The 14,778-nt window shown below is 48.6% G+C and overlaps 1 protein-coding gene across 11 annotated transcripts in view; it reads left to right on the plus strand.

The window, feature by feature from the left end:
* Positions 1–1,298: 1,298 nt before the first annotated feature.
* SLC24A2 (solute carrier family 24 member 2) overlaps positions 1,299–14,778 on the plus strand; it is a 775,567-nt gene continuing 762,087 nt past the window's right edge. For 3 of the 11 annotated variants that reach the window (XM_069239238.1, XM_069239247.1, XM_069239229.1), the window contains exon 1: positions 3,420–3,557. The gene's annotated coding sequence lies outside the window, so the exon portion shown is untranslated. Of the gene's footprint in view, positions 1,717–3,121; positions 3,558–14,778 lie in introns of those variants that run through there. The other 8 variants (XM_069239182.1, XM_069239223.1, XM_069239154.1 and 5 more) reach the window with 6 other exon arrangements.

Genomic DNA, 14,778 nt, shown 5'->3' on the forward strand with positions numbered 1-14,778 from the left:
TTTCTCACCCCTGCTTCCTCCTTTTATAACTGTTTTCTATCGTTCTCTTTTTCCCTTTTCTGACTTTCTGTCTTTTGCTCTGGGGCAGAGACTAATAATAAAAAATATGTTCTTGTCCCAAAAATGAGTGTTGGTGTCCCCCCCACTGGCAATCAGTGACCTTCAATGACCTTCATGGGCCAAGTTCCTGCAGTTTGTCTGCTCCTCACAGGATCCCTGAAACTACAGGTAAGATACTGTGCTTCAGGCAGAGAAGGGTATTGACTGGAGTACACAATACCCTGGAGGGGCTCTTACATCACAGTCACACAGTCCCACCAAATCTCAGTGTGCTTGGCCCCATTACCCCAGAGAAAACATCGAGGTGGAACTCGTTCACACACAGACTCGAGCGCATAACCTTGCCCACCTGTTACAGAAAGGCACAAATACAGACACAAGCACATGCACAGTCCACCCAGATAGACAAGCGCAGACAAATCGACCTGCATACATGCACATGCACACACACACACTCACTGTGACACTGTACATGGGTCTGTGTACTCACTAGCCAACATGCAGACCGACAGAAATACTGAGATACACAAGAAATAGACTTAGACACCCCCCCCCCACACACACACACACATGCACACAAACATACACAAACACTAGAGGGGCACATGAATCCAGTTCAGTAACGACACTGTCAGACTTTTACATCCACAAATAATTGTTTTCGGGTGTTATCTTCTGACTAGTTCGATTACAGCAAAATCATTCCACAAATCCAGATTACATTTGGTTATGCCATGAATATCCAGGCCTAAAAACAGTACCTTTAAAGACGTCCAGGGAAATGGTCAGCCTGGCACTCATAACAGTAACCACGGCACTCCCACGCACACGCATAGCCTGTCGCACCACTAGCAGCAGCCCCACTGCGAGTAGCGCGTTGCTATTTACATTGCTTTGCCACTTTTGCTATATATAACATTTACTGTGGAAAAAATGATCGTCAGAGAGGACTGCCATCTCGAATGCAGCTAATTGCAGAACACCTTTTAAACTAAGGTATGGTGTAGGTGAGCATAAGGAAAAGTAGCAGTTTCCGTACCACACAGATATGGACTGTTATAAAGCAACAGTGACTCTGTTTGCTGACTTTGCGCCCGCTGTTCTCGTCTAACAATTGGACAATACAAAAGCAATTTCAAATCTTGACGAAGGAGTTTCCCTAATCTGCGATTGGCATCCCCATCAATTTTTATTCAAATATGCCGCCTAGGTCGCCATGGCAACCCCCCACCTTCTCTGCATTAGCAACATCAGCACCACCAGCACCCTTGCTCCCCGGATGTGGAGTGTGTTGCTGGCTCGCACAGTGTATGCCTGTACGTGAGAAGAGTGGTGTTGGGCTGACCGGTGCAAGCCCCCACCCCACCAGAACACCCTCTGCTTCTAGCCCTGGGAATGCTGACCTGATACGCACAGGGGAAAGCGACGAGAGAACATAAACAAGGGACATTGTTTTATCCTATGTACGTGCCTGTTTCCGGAGATGGGCTGACATCCGAGAGAGCTGCCTGGGAGGGGCACCTGGGGAGTTTCTGGTTGTGAGAATCAAGGCTCGTGCCAGGGCGGGTCCGAAGATGGGAGCATTTGGAAACTGCATGCAAGATGTTCGTGGCTATCTGCAGGACTGCGTCTTCCAGTTCCACTGGCTGTCAACAGGTGAGAACGTGGTTTCATTAAGATATGTGATGTCAGCATGCAGGTGCTCAGATCGAATGTGCCACCTAAGAAATACGCTGTGTGTGTGCATGCAGCTCTGAGGGCAGTGGGAGGGTGCTATTGGAGGTGGGTGATATAGGTGGGTCTGTGCTGCAAGGGATAAATAGATTGGGGCACTGCAAAGTGGACAGTGTGTGTGTGCATGCAGCTCTGAGGGCAGTGGGAGGGTGCTATTGGAGGTGGGTGATATAGGTGGGTCTGTGCTGCAAGGGATAAATAGATTGGGGCACTGCAAAGTGGACAGTGTGTGTGCATGCAGCTCTGAGGGTAGTGGGAGGTGCTATTGGAGGTGGGTGATATAGGTGGGTCTGTGCTGCAAGGGATAAATAGATTGGGGCACTGCAAAGTGGACAGTGTGTGAGTGATATTTTAATTGGGACAATTAAGTCGGTGCTGTAGTCGATATGTTGGTGCTATACGGAACTGCTGCGTAAACACAAGAAAGAATCTTTGAATACTGGGATTGTACAATGGTAATTGCACAGGTGGCATTGCAGGTGCTTCTCTGCTAACCTGGTAATGTCGGTGGTTAGGTTCGTGGATGTTACTGTGGGTTGGTAGTTGTGGTGTCAGTGGGTGGTTCAATGGTGGCTCGGGCAGATAATAGCTGGGTGGGTGACATTGAAGGCAGGTTGTTGTATGGAGGTGTTGTAGGTGGTTACATTAAATGATGACCACTCCAGGGGAACATCTGGAGTGGCCTTGAGGTGACCTTGTAACTCTGTGCAACCTGTAAATAACTGAGTGTCTGCATATGAAACATTGTAATCGGACGGTTGGGTGATGGCATTGTACATGTGTAGTTGTAGAAGTGGTACTATGGGAGGATGATTAGGTGGATAGGACTACGGGTAGGTAAAATAGCCGTATAGGTTTTATTGTCAGTTGCCAGTTGAATGAGAAGTTATGATTGTTGGCACTTAAAGATATGACACATTGCCAAATATTAGCTGGGTGGGTTTCATTTGTAAATGCAAAGGTATTTGATTTTTATTTTAGGTGGATAACCTAAGGCAGTGTTTTAGCAAGTGGCCATTTGCCATGGCTTGGCAGCTGTATAGAAGCTCCCACGAAAATATATATCAGAATATGTTGCATTGTAAGTGGGTAGTATGATCAATGGCATTCTAGGTAGATAGTTGCATGGGTGGGATTTGTGATGGTTAGGTGGGTATTGTTGTAGATAGGTTCACGTACTAGGGTATTGTATTTCGATAGATTGGTGGAATTGTATGTGGGTGGTTATATGGGTGGTGTTGTCAGTTTATGCGGGAGGTGATGGATTATGTGGCAAATACGGCAAATCTATAATTATGCGAAAAGCGCCGCACAATCGCATAATTCCAGTGGCCCTGATTATTTATAGTGGATAGGCAGCAGTTGGAGAAGGGAGGTACCATGTTGTGGGTGGGTGGCAGTAAAGAGGGTTCAGCGGGCTGGTCCTGCCTCTCGGACGGATTGATGGTGCCTGGGATAAATCTCTGTCGCGGTGGACTGAACAGTACTGGTTGGGGGAGGCTGACCAGAGACTGGAGGGAAGGGCAGGCGGTGAGCGGAGAGAGGCGACAGATTGGGAAGAGGCTGGCGTCGGGCGGGAGTGAGGGAGGGCGGGGCGCTGGGAGACGAGGACTGGCTGCTGATGTAGGGAGGGAGGCGGCGGATGAGAGAGGAGCGCTGCTGAGCAGGTCCATCTCCCGGAGCTCCTGTCCTGGTCTGGCCGGGAGAGACTGCGGACCCCGCGCTCCCCACAGATCCACCGCCGGAGCCAGCACAGCCAGCAGGTGAGAGTTGAGAGGCATGAGAGGGATGGAGGGGGCAAGAACAGGTGGTGGCACTTGCCGTGTTTCACCCACAGGCTGAGGAGACAGGTGCAGGGGCACTCCAAGGACGGCATGGGCCCTCCAGGCACACTGAGCCAAACACACAGCACGGACTGCAGGATGACAGGAGCTGAAATACACACACACTGCTCAGACTCTACTGCAAGTTGGACGCTGAGTAATGCCCTGTGCACCAACTGCACAGTTTTAGAGGATTCCCTTCCGAGGCGTGTACTTAGGTGGAACCATCCACCCTTCCATAAGTACAGGTAAGCACCGACCCCCTAGGAGGGCTAGGGGAGAGTCAGGAGCCCACCACGGTGCACGGCCTGGGGACAGGTCCTGTTGGGACCTGGGCACTGCCTTCCAAAGGCACACGAGCGCCCTCCAGACACAGGTACACTCCTCACACAACACAGGGCACCACTCAGTAGGCAGGGAGGCGCGGAGCACCCTTCACCAGCCAAAGAGGCCCCTCACCGGGCATAGGACGCCGCGCCACAGGAACGGGGCACTGCTTACCAGAGAACACCCCTCACTACTCACCCTTGGCCAGGCACGGGGCATCGTTTACGAGACACGGGACACTCCTCACCAGACCCAGGAGTCCCTCACCGGACACAGACACTGCTCACCTGACACAGGACACCCCTCACCACACACATATGTCAAGTCTTCAGACGCAGAACTCTCTCAACAGAGAGAACACCCCTCAACAGACAGAAGGGTACCCCCCACAGGGCAAGGGCCAGCACCCACCAGACGCTGGACACTGCTCATCAGACACAGGACACCGCTCACCAGACTCAGAACACCCCTTACCCAGACACAGGATTCTGCTCACCAGGCACAGGACTCCCCTTGCCAGACACAGAACACCGCTCACCAGGCACATATAACACCTCTTCAGACGTAGGACACACTCACCTGAGGGATATTACCCCTCAACAGACACCCTTCCCAGACACGGGCACTGCTTAGTGCTTACCGGACACAGGGCACTCATCACCAGACACAGGACTCTGCTCACTAGCGAGGGAACACCCCCCACCAGAAACAGTACACCGCTCACCAGACGCTTCTCACCAGGCACAGAGCACCCCTCACCAGGCACGCTTCACCAGGAAAGGGGGTGTCGCTCATCAGGCACAGGACATCCCTCATCAGACACAGGAGTCCTTCGCCTGACACAGGACACACCCCATCAGGCACATATACCACCTCTTCAGATGTGGGACCCGCTCGCCAGAGAAAGAACACCCCTCAACAGACAGAAGGGTACCCCCACTAGGCAAGGGCCACCATTTGCCAGACATAGGACACCGATCACCAGACACAGGACTATGCTCATCAGACACATGACACCACTCACTAGACACATGTTACTGCTCACCAGACACAGGACACCGCTCACTAGACAGAGGACTCTGCTCATCAGACACAGGACACCACTCACTAAACACATGTTACTGCTCATCAGACACAGGACACCACTCACTAGACACAGGTCTCTACTTATCAGACACATGTCACCGCTCACCAGACACAGGACACCCCTCACCAGACAGAGGACTCTGCTCACCATACACAGAACACCACTCACTAGATACAGGTCTCTACTTATCAGACACAGGACACTGCTCACCAGACACAGGACTTGCCTCACCAGACACAGGACACCACTCACCAGACACAGGACACCGCTCACCAGACACAGGACACCGCTCACTAGACAGAGGACTCTGCTCATCAGACACAGGACACCGCTCACTAGACACAGGTCTCTACTTATCAGACACAGGTCACCGCTCACCAGACACAGGACACCCCTCACCAGACAGAGGACTCTGCTCACCATACACAGAACACCACTCACTAGATACAGGTCTCTACTTATCAGACACAGGACACTGCTCACCAGACACAGGACTTGCCTCACCAGACACAGGACACCCCTCACCAGACACAGGACACCACTCATCAGACACAGGACACCGCTCACTAGACAGAGGACTCTGCTTACCAGACCCAGGACACCGCTCACTAGACACAAAACACCAGTCACCAGACACAGGACTCTGCTCACTAGACACAGGACACCATGCACTAGACACAAGTCCCTGCTCACCAGACACAGGACTTGCCTCACCGGACACTGCTCACCAGACACTTGACACCACTCACCAGACACAGGACATCGCTCACCAGACCCAGGACACCGCTCACTAGACAGAGGACTCTGCTTACCAGACCCAGGACACTGCTTACTAGATACAAAACACCAGTCACCAGACACAGGACTCTGCTCACTAGACACAGGACACCATGCACTAGACACAAGTCCCTGCTCACCAGACACAGGACTTGCCTCACCGGACACAGGTCACTGCTCACCAGACACAGGACACCACTCACCAGACCCAGGACATCGCTCACCAGACCCTCCTCACCAGTCACAGGACTCCGCTCATTAGACTAAAGTCGCCATTCACCAGAAAGAGCACGCTGCAAACCAAACACAGGAAACCGTTCACTAGACACAGAACAACCGTCACCAGACACAGGACACCGTTCACCAGACACAGGACTCCACTCACCATACATAGGTTACCTCTTATCAGACACAGGACATCGCTCACCAGACACAGGACTTGCCTCACCATACATAGGTTACCTCTTATCAGACACAGGACACCGCTCACCAGACACAGGACTTGCCTCACCAGACAAAGGTTACTGCTCACCATACACAGGTTACCGATCACCAGACAAAGGTTACTGCTCACCTTACACAGGTTACCGCTCATCAGTCAAAGGTCACTGCTCACCAGACACAGGACACCACTCACCAGACACAGGGCTTGCCTCACCAGACACAGGACACTGCTCAACTGACACAGGCCTTCTCTCACCAGACACAGAAACCCGCTCACCAGACAAAGGACATCCCAAACCAGACACAGGACACACTTAACCAGACACAGGACTTGCCTCACCAGACACAGGTCACCGCTCACCAGACACAGAACGCCGCTCACCAGACAACGGACACCGCTCACTAGTCACAGAACACCCCTGACCAGCCTCAGGACTCTGCTCACCTGACACAGGACACCATGCACTAGATACAAGTCTCTGCTCACCAGACACAGGACACCACTGACTAGACACAGAACACCCTTCACCAGATTCAGCACCCTGCTCACCAGACACAGGACACCATGCACTACAAGGGTCTCTGCTCACCGGACACAGAACACCGCTCACCAGACACCGCTCACCTGACACAGGATACCGCTCACCAGACACAGAACTCTGCTCACCATACACATGACACCTCTCACTAGACACAGAGCACCCCTCACCAGACACCGGACACCGCTCACTAGTCACAGAACACCCCTGACCAGCCTCAGGACAGGACTCCGCTTACCAGACACAGTACACCACTCAGTAGGCACAGATCACCCCACCAGACTCAGGACTGTACTCACCAGACACATGTACTTGTATCTAGTATATGGCGTTCCTAAATTACAGGTAACACTGTACAGAGGCACAGGACACCTTTACAGGGCACAGGGACACTACTCGCTAATTACAGGCAGCACCGTCCCCGGGCAAGGACACCTTTACAAGGCAAAGGGACACCCCTCCCAAATTACAGGCAGCACAGTCCCCAGGCAAGGACACCTTTACAAGGCACAGGGACACTACTCACTAATTACAGGCAGCACTGTCCCCAGACATAGGATTTCCTTACAAGGCACAGGGACACCCCTCCCTAATTACAGGCAGCACCGTCCCCGGGCATGGACACCTTTACAAGGCACAGGGACACTAGTCACTAATTACAGGCAGCACTGTCCCTCGGGATAGGATGTCTTTATAAGGCACAGGGACACTTCTCCCTAATTGCAGGCAGCACCATAAACAGGCAAGGGCATCTTTACAAGGCACAAGGACACCGCTCTCTAAGTAAAGACAGCACTGTACCTAGGCACACGACACTCCTGCAAGGCACAGGGACACCCTCCCTAATTATTGGCAGCACCATCCCCAGGCACAGGACATCCTTACAAGGCACAGGGACACCCATCCTTAATTACAGGCATAACTATCCATAGGCACAGGCCATCTTTACAAGGCACAGGGAGACCGCTCCTTAATTACAGGCAGCACTGTCCCCAGGCACAAGACACCCTTACAAGGCACAAGGACACCACTCCCTAATTTCAGGCAGCTCCATCCCCAGGCACAAGACACCCTACTAGGAACGGGGACACCACTCCCTAATTACAGGCACCCACTCACCATGCATAGGATCCTCTTACAAGGCACATGGAAAGTACTCCCTAAGTGAGGGCATCACCCCGCTCTAGGCACAGGACACCAATTTCCAGACGCCTGGCCACTGTTACACAGCTACACAGACTCATTTTAGCCTACACAGGGTTCCCCTCAGCACACATGGGCGCACTTTTCTTCGCTTATATGGACACCCTTCTAAAGCACAGCACTCCCCTAATACAGGACATCATTTTGCAGACTCGTGGACAATGTCTCCTAGAGACAGGCTTTCCTGGGCACACCTGTCCCTCTAGAGAAGAGGGAAACGATCGCACCTCCGTCAGGCCCCGCCCAGGACAAATGGCAGTCTGCCTTCTCGGATTTAGGGAAGTACAGAATTTCTGCTCCCACAGAAAGGTCAAAGATTCCCTGATGTATTTGTTGCTCCCCGGTTCTTATGCAGGAACGCTGCTTCCCGGGGGCGACGCTCTGCACAGGTGCTGATGGGTGCAGGCATGTGCACGGCTGCTTCTCTCCCTGGGCACCAGACACCCTCTGCCCTCTCCTTGCCAGTCCTGGAGGCGGGCACAGCAGCAGCCTCCGTGCCAGGGAACAAGCGGAAAGGAACCGTTTGTTTCACCGACAGAGGAGTGTATCATAATAACGGATCTAGACGACGTCCTGTTTATGGCAATGAGGAGTTTTCCTCCCACGAGACGCACTTATCTCGTCGATACGTGGATTGCGCACCTGGGCCCGTCTGCATATACTATCCGCCGCGCTTCTAGGCGGTTGTTTCTGACAAATGCGAGTTTCCAAAAACAAAGAGGCTCGCTTCAAATGTCTTAGTCAGCCTTTCGAATACAGAAAGAAACACACAGATAATTAAAATGTTTGCCTCATTCGTTACGGGATGTAGTGTGCTTGAGATTATGAAACTGGGCTCTTCAAGATTGAAGGGCCCATCCTGTGTAGAGACAAAAACACAGTTCTTTGCCCAATGCTGCATCACTGACAGCAGCAATAAATGTTCTCGAATGTTTGATGATGGCAGCTGTGTGTCTGAGGTCTGTTGCAGTGTGTAGTTTGTAAAAGAGTGAGTGCCGGGCCTCAGAGTTTTGTTCAGAAGCCCGCGTCTGGCCCTCTCGAAGGTTCTGGTGCTCAGTACCAAGGCTGCTTGGTCGTGATTTCACCTCAGCCTCTGTAATGTAGCACAAGAAGCTCCATGGCTCTTGATCTTACTCCTGCATGTTCTTTGTTATCCCTGCTTTCTCCCTTTAGCGTCGCTTTTCGTCTTTCTTTTCCCCTTCTTTCTCCCCTTCGTGTTGATGCTTCTCTCGCTCTGAATTAAAGTTTGTTAAAATAAAATGAGAGCTGTTTCCGAAAAATGAATGCTGGTGGGCCCCACCAGCAACCCCCGGCGCGAATTACGCACTCTACTGTGACATCTTTCAGGGAGTGGCCTCTTTAAATGAATGTCTCCGCCAGCAACTGTAGAAATGACAGTGGAAATGTCTGTGGGAATGACTGAGAGGCGGAGGGAACTACTTCATGAGCGACAGAGGGATGACTGCGACTATCCGAGTGCCTGTGGGGACCACCCCGGGAATATCTGTGGGATAGACTGTTGAAGTGACGGTGTGAGAGACAGTGAGATTTATTGCCGAAATGACTCACTGAATGACTGCGGGAGTGACGCCGGGACTGGCTGTGGGAATGGACGTGGAGTGACACTGGGGCTGATTGCTGAAGTGACCAATGGAATGATTTTCGAAAGTTCTGAGGGAATGAATTTCTGATCAGGTGTGGGAATACATTTAGGAATGATTTCCAGAGCGAGTGTCGGACTGACCTTGAGAACGGCTGTGCCAGTGGTAGAGGGAGGAAAAGACTCTGAGCTTGGTGCAGACTCCGCAATGTTCGCCTTTGGGTGTCAGTTTAATCCTTCAAGATGAGACGGATTTGCACTTGTGGATGTCTTTTTTGGGGGAAAATTGAGGAACCAATAATTTATGACGAACTATCTTGATGGCTAACTTACCAAAAAGCAAATTCCACAACCATCTGGCTAATATAATTGGTTCTCGTCATTTTTTTTTTTAAATAAAATAAGTGGAAACAATACCTGTTTTAGCCAAACAAAAGCTTTTTTTTTTCAGAACAAAAAAAAAAAAAAAACGAGCAGTATAGAATGTTAGATGGGTAGATCAGTTGTCGATAATGGGGTTTGTTGACCCCCACCCCAGAAGTTCCAAGTGATGACATGGGTAACGGGAGCAAAGTGCGACCTTTCCTCTTGTGAGCATGTTGTAGTATGGGAACACAGAAGTGGACAACTTCACATTATTGACGCCGACCCCATCAACGATTCTTTTTGTTGTGTGTGTGCCCCCATGAATCAGCTGTGCATGGGAAGGATGTCACGAGGAGCTATAAAAAAATGAAGTTACTTATTCCCCCTACCCACGGTCCCACTAGACTCTTATCAGGTGTGTGTGTGTGTATATATATATATATATATGTGTATTTTTAAAAAAATATACCTGGCATTCTGTAATTTTCACCACCTCTCTCTGGCCTGCTTAACCCCTCCTTTTCCTTTTTTTTTTTTTTTAAAGTCTTCTTGCCATCCTCCACCACCTCCTTCTAACCTTCTCTTCACATGCCTCCTGCCATGAGGGCATTGATCATTGGTTTTTAGGTGCTCGACTCAGTAGCACACTTAGATTCAGTTTACAAAGCTACATAAATGTGCTTGGGAGGGTAAAATATTTCTTGATTCCATGTTCATGGAAGGTAGAATTATACTTCACAGATGAGATTTGCTTATATGAAAATGCCGCCACTATGGTTCAGTTTCCATGCATTTACTTATAGCCTAACGTGTGAACAAATGTAGTTGTAGAAAAGGGTGTGTGGTGAATTCTGGTTAAGATCATCATCACACGTTAGTGAATATTCACACACCTTCAAGTTTGTGGATGGAAACCAAACATTTGAAGTCAGTTTCCTCATTGAAAATGCTAAAAAAAAATACTTCAGTCAAGGGCAGGAGTAGATGCTTTTGCAGGGGGGAATATGGATTGAAAATACCTAATATTGCTCGAGGTGTCGGAGAACACATTTCTTCGCACAAAAACTGAAGAAAACAAATCCTTGTTTACAAATTGCACATCTATTTGCAGGAATGCATGTCTAGTATCATTGTATATGCAGATATATTTATGACAGGGAATTACTGTCTGTGTCTGTCATAAATATCAAGCACCGCTCCAGGGTTAATTTTTGATAGGATTTTCCTCGCAGGAGCACATTTCTGACTTTTGTTTTGGGATGTTTGTGAACAAGGCTGCACGAGGAAGCATAGGTCAAACACTGTGCTGATAGCGGGTGTGTGAGTGCTGCTGCCAAGCATAGAAATAAATATGCTGCCTGCTGCATATCTTGGTGTACCGGCAGGAGAGAGGAAAAGGCACTTACAGTTCCCCTAGCTTCATGAGACACAGTTATCCTCTGTTCCCCTGCCTCTCGGAGACACACAGTTATCCTCCATTCTCCAACCTCCCTAAGGCCCGCTGAGGCTTGAGGGAGGGCAGGGAAGTCAGTCTGTCACCCGGCATGCCACCCTCTTCTTCTGGTCTCTGGAGATCCATGGAAGTTTTCTATCGGGACCCACCATTTCACTGCTTCCTTGGGCTCTTGGGAGACCTACATGATGTCATTGAAGGAAGAGGAATCGGCTGCTACATCCGTGACTTAACAGCAGTTTTATTTCCACCTGCTTTTAAGCCAAAGAAGTGAACAAAGCCACTTACAATCCAGTGATCTTCCAATAGAAACCAAATACTGCAATTAAATAATATGACCATGCAAAAATTACATACTCAATAGGCTAAGGCATTGGCCATTATAGAAAATAAAATGAAAGTTCAAGACCTGACAACCTCCAAAAAAACTCACCATGTGAGGTGAAGTAACCTGGAGAGGCAGGGTCTGGTATCAGGTGGGGACTTGATCTCATTACATCCTATCCATAAGTGCTTCAGAAGGGGCTCGGTCATTGTAGTAGGGGGTGTGACTTTGTGCAGGTGTCACTGTCTGAGAGGCACTCTAAGCCCCTAAACAACGACAACAACAAGGCTTAAAAGGCTTCCTCTGATGCCCTAGGGAGGTTACGCATTCTTGATGTATTTCAGCTATGCTCAGGCTCCACACAATGTGATTTGGAAACACTCTCTGCCAGGGTTTTCAGCTCACATTGTCTGCCGCCATGTGATATCGGCATCTCACTGGGCGACTGTGTGAAAGGAGCCTATATCATGTGACACACAGTGAGTCGGCTGGTCAGTAGTTCAGAACTGTTCTCTTGGCACTGGCCAATAGCTGGATATTTTCCAGACTATCATTCAACACTTCAAACAATGTACAGCAAAATCTGCTTTTGTATGGGCGGAAGGCGACCTCTAAAACCTGTTGTTTGCCATCGCAGCAGCCACTGAGTGACATATACTCTGCTATAGTTTTGGCATCTCTTCCTAATGCATACCCCGTAGGGGGATGCAGTGACCTGTTACACATGGTTTCTGACGAACCAATGGCTTGTGTGAGGGATGTCTGATGTCAAATGAACTACTATGAAGACAATCCCAGGGAATTCAATTTGCATCTCCAATCTGGTATCTGGTTATTGGTGTCTAAATGCGCACAATGATTTCAGATTTTTTTTTCAATTAACCAGTACAATCCCTGTTGTTTCTTTTCATTGGGTATATAGTAGAAGGTTAGAAAAAGGACAGTACATAATGCCTGGTGGAAACCATGCTGCCAGTGATTGGTTGTGTACTTGCAAAGAAATTCCCTGCTAGCCATGTAAACCACTAGTCTCTGTTGGAGAACTACAGTGTTGGGGTGGATTAATTGAATAGAGGGTATGATTCATGTAAATGAATCCAGATCCCTTGCAAGGCCGGTACATCATTCCAAAGGTGGAATGATGCACAGCATTCGGAATTAGACTGAATATTGGTTGAATTGTAGCTAGTGCTTACAGGCCCCGTTAGACAATCTTAAAATTTACCAGGGCTTGTTGGGACCTCAAACATCCCACCACCTCATCCACAGATTAGGGGACGTGAGAGATTCCTTTGTCACATGCCACCGGAGCACTGGCCAGAAATGACATTCCATCCACTTGAACACACTACTTGGTCCCTTTTGCTTCTCTGGGGAGCTGGCAGAGCCAAATGAATTCTTTTGTACCATTTCATTGAGGTACAAGTCAGTGAAAATTTTTATAGTGTACTGAATCTGGATCTAATGAGGATCCTTTAGTCCCATGTTCAATAACGCATGGGCCACAATTGGATCCAGTAAATACCATTTACAACTGGAATTTACAACAGAGGAACGCCAAGTGGAACTTGCATTTTTAGGTGGACACGTTCAGCCAGAGATACCTCGCCTATCCTATTATGTAAACAATTTGTTATGATCCGTTGGGGTTTAATGTATATATTGAAATAAACGCAATGCATCTTAGCCTCCTCCTATGACAGTTTTAACATTCCATACTCTCCGTCTGTAATAAATTTACCTTCCCTGTCAAACCCTGAGAATTAATTGTCACTATCATACTACAGTGCCCCAAAAAAGCACTTTCAAAGAGCGCCGACAACCACACCGGGGGTTAATAAAAGTACATATGTAGCTCAGTTGTGGTCGCTCGAGTACTGTTCTTCTGTTTAATTCCTCACGGAGTGAGGCTTGTCAGAAGTTCCTTTTGTTTTTGATAGGTGCCACAAGTACCTGAAGTGTTAATAAAGAGAAAATATGGCATCTGTCTAGTGGTGTGGCCAAAAGCGGGCTCATTATTTAAGACGACGGCAGGCTTACATACGATTAAAAATCTGTAAATAGTTATATGGGTATAGATGCAGTGATATAAAATATAAGCAACATAAAACTAATTTGATTTGATATCAAAGAACAGAGTATCAAAAGGTTCATCAGTCATGAAAACATAAGGACATCAACAGCATCGACAGACTTATGGAAGTCATTAAGGCTTGTGTTGCATAAAAATCTTGTGACTGGACACCACGTGTCTACTCTTTTGGCCACAGGATGCCAACCACTTGTTTTTAATTGCATACATTTTGAGGTTGAAGCCTTCGCCACTCCAGCAGGCAATAAACAGAGTATTCTAATTCTACTTCAAATTTTTATTTAGTAAGGGTGCATTTACCACAATGCATCTTAGTGAGTTGTGTACTGGTATATCAAGAAGTATGCTCTCTCCACCCCTTTTTTGATTGGCTGCTTGTTAAATTGTAGGGCTGACTAGATCATTGGGGTGCACCTGTGCTCTCGGAGTGGTAAAGGACACTGAGAAGACCGCGAGCAGCATTGCCAGCACCCTCACATTTAAATGTTACTCTCTGCAGAAAACTAATAATATCCTGAAACGTGTCTAGAGATACACAGCACTTGCTGTGCCAACAACGGTGGCCACTAAGAGACTTATATAAAGTGAGTGTCGTCTTGCACTGCATTCACCACAGTGCAACAGAAAATGATGCCAGTACTTATGGCACCATGATTAACATCAGTCAGAAGCAGTGTGGCTTGTAGTGATTGAGTAGGCATAGAATCAATATGTAGATGAAATGGAAAGCAGCTAGTCCTGCATAAGGACCTTATTGCAAGCATGACTGAATTGGGACGTGTTGATGGCACTTATCCGTGGCTCCATGCATTTGTTTCTGAGATGTACTCTGTCTAATGGAATGCTTGTAGGACTTTCAGCCCCGCCAGAAAAAGTTCAACACCGTTATCAGAGGGTATAAAAGTTCTGCCATTTGTAACTGGATAGAAAATATCGGCTAGGATTAAA

Source organism: Pleurodeles waltl, chromosome 1_2 (assembly GCF_031143425.1).
Source record: "Pleurodeles waltl isolate 20211129_DDA chromosome 1_2, aPleWal1.hap1.20221129, whole genome shotgun sequence".
Lineage (NCBI taxonomy): Eukaryota > Metazoa > Chordata > Amphibia > Caudata > Salamandridae > Pleurodeles > Pleurodeles waltl.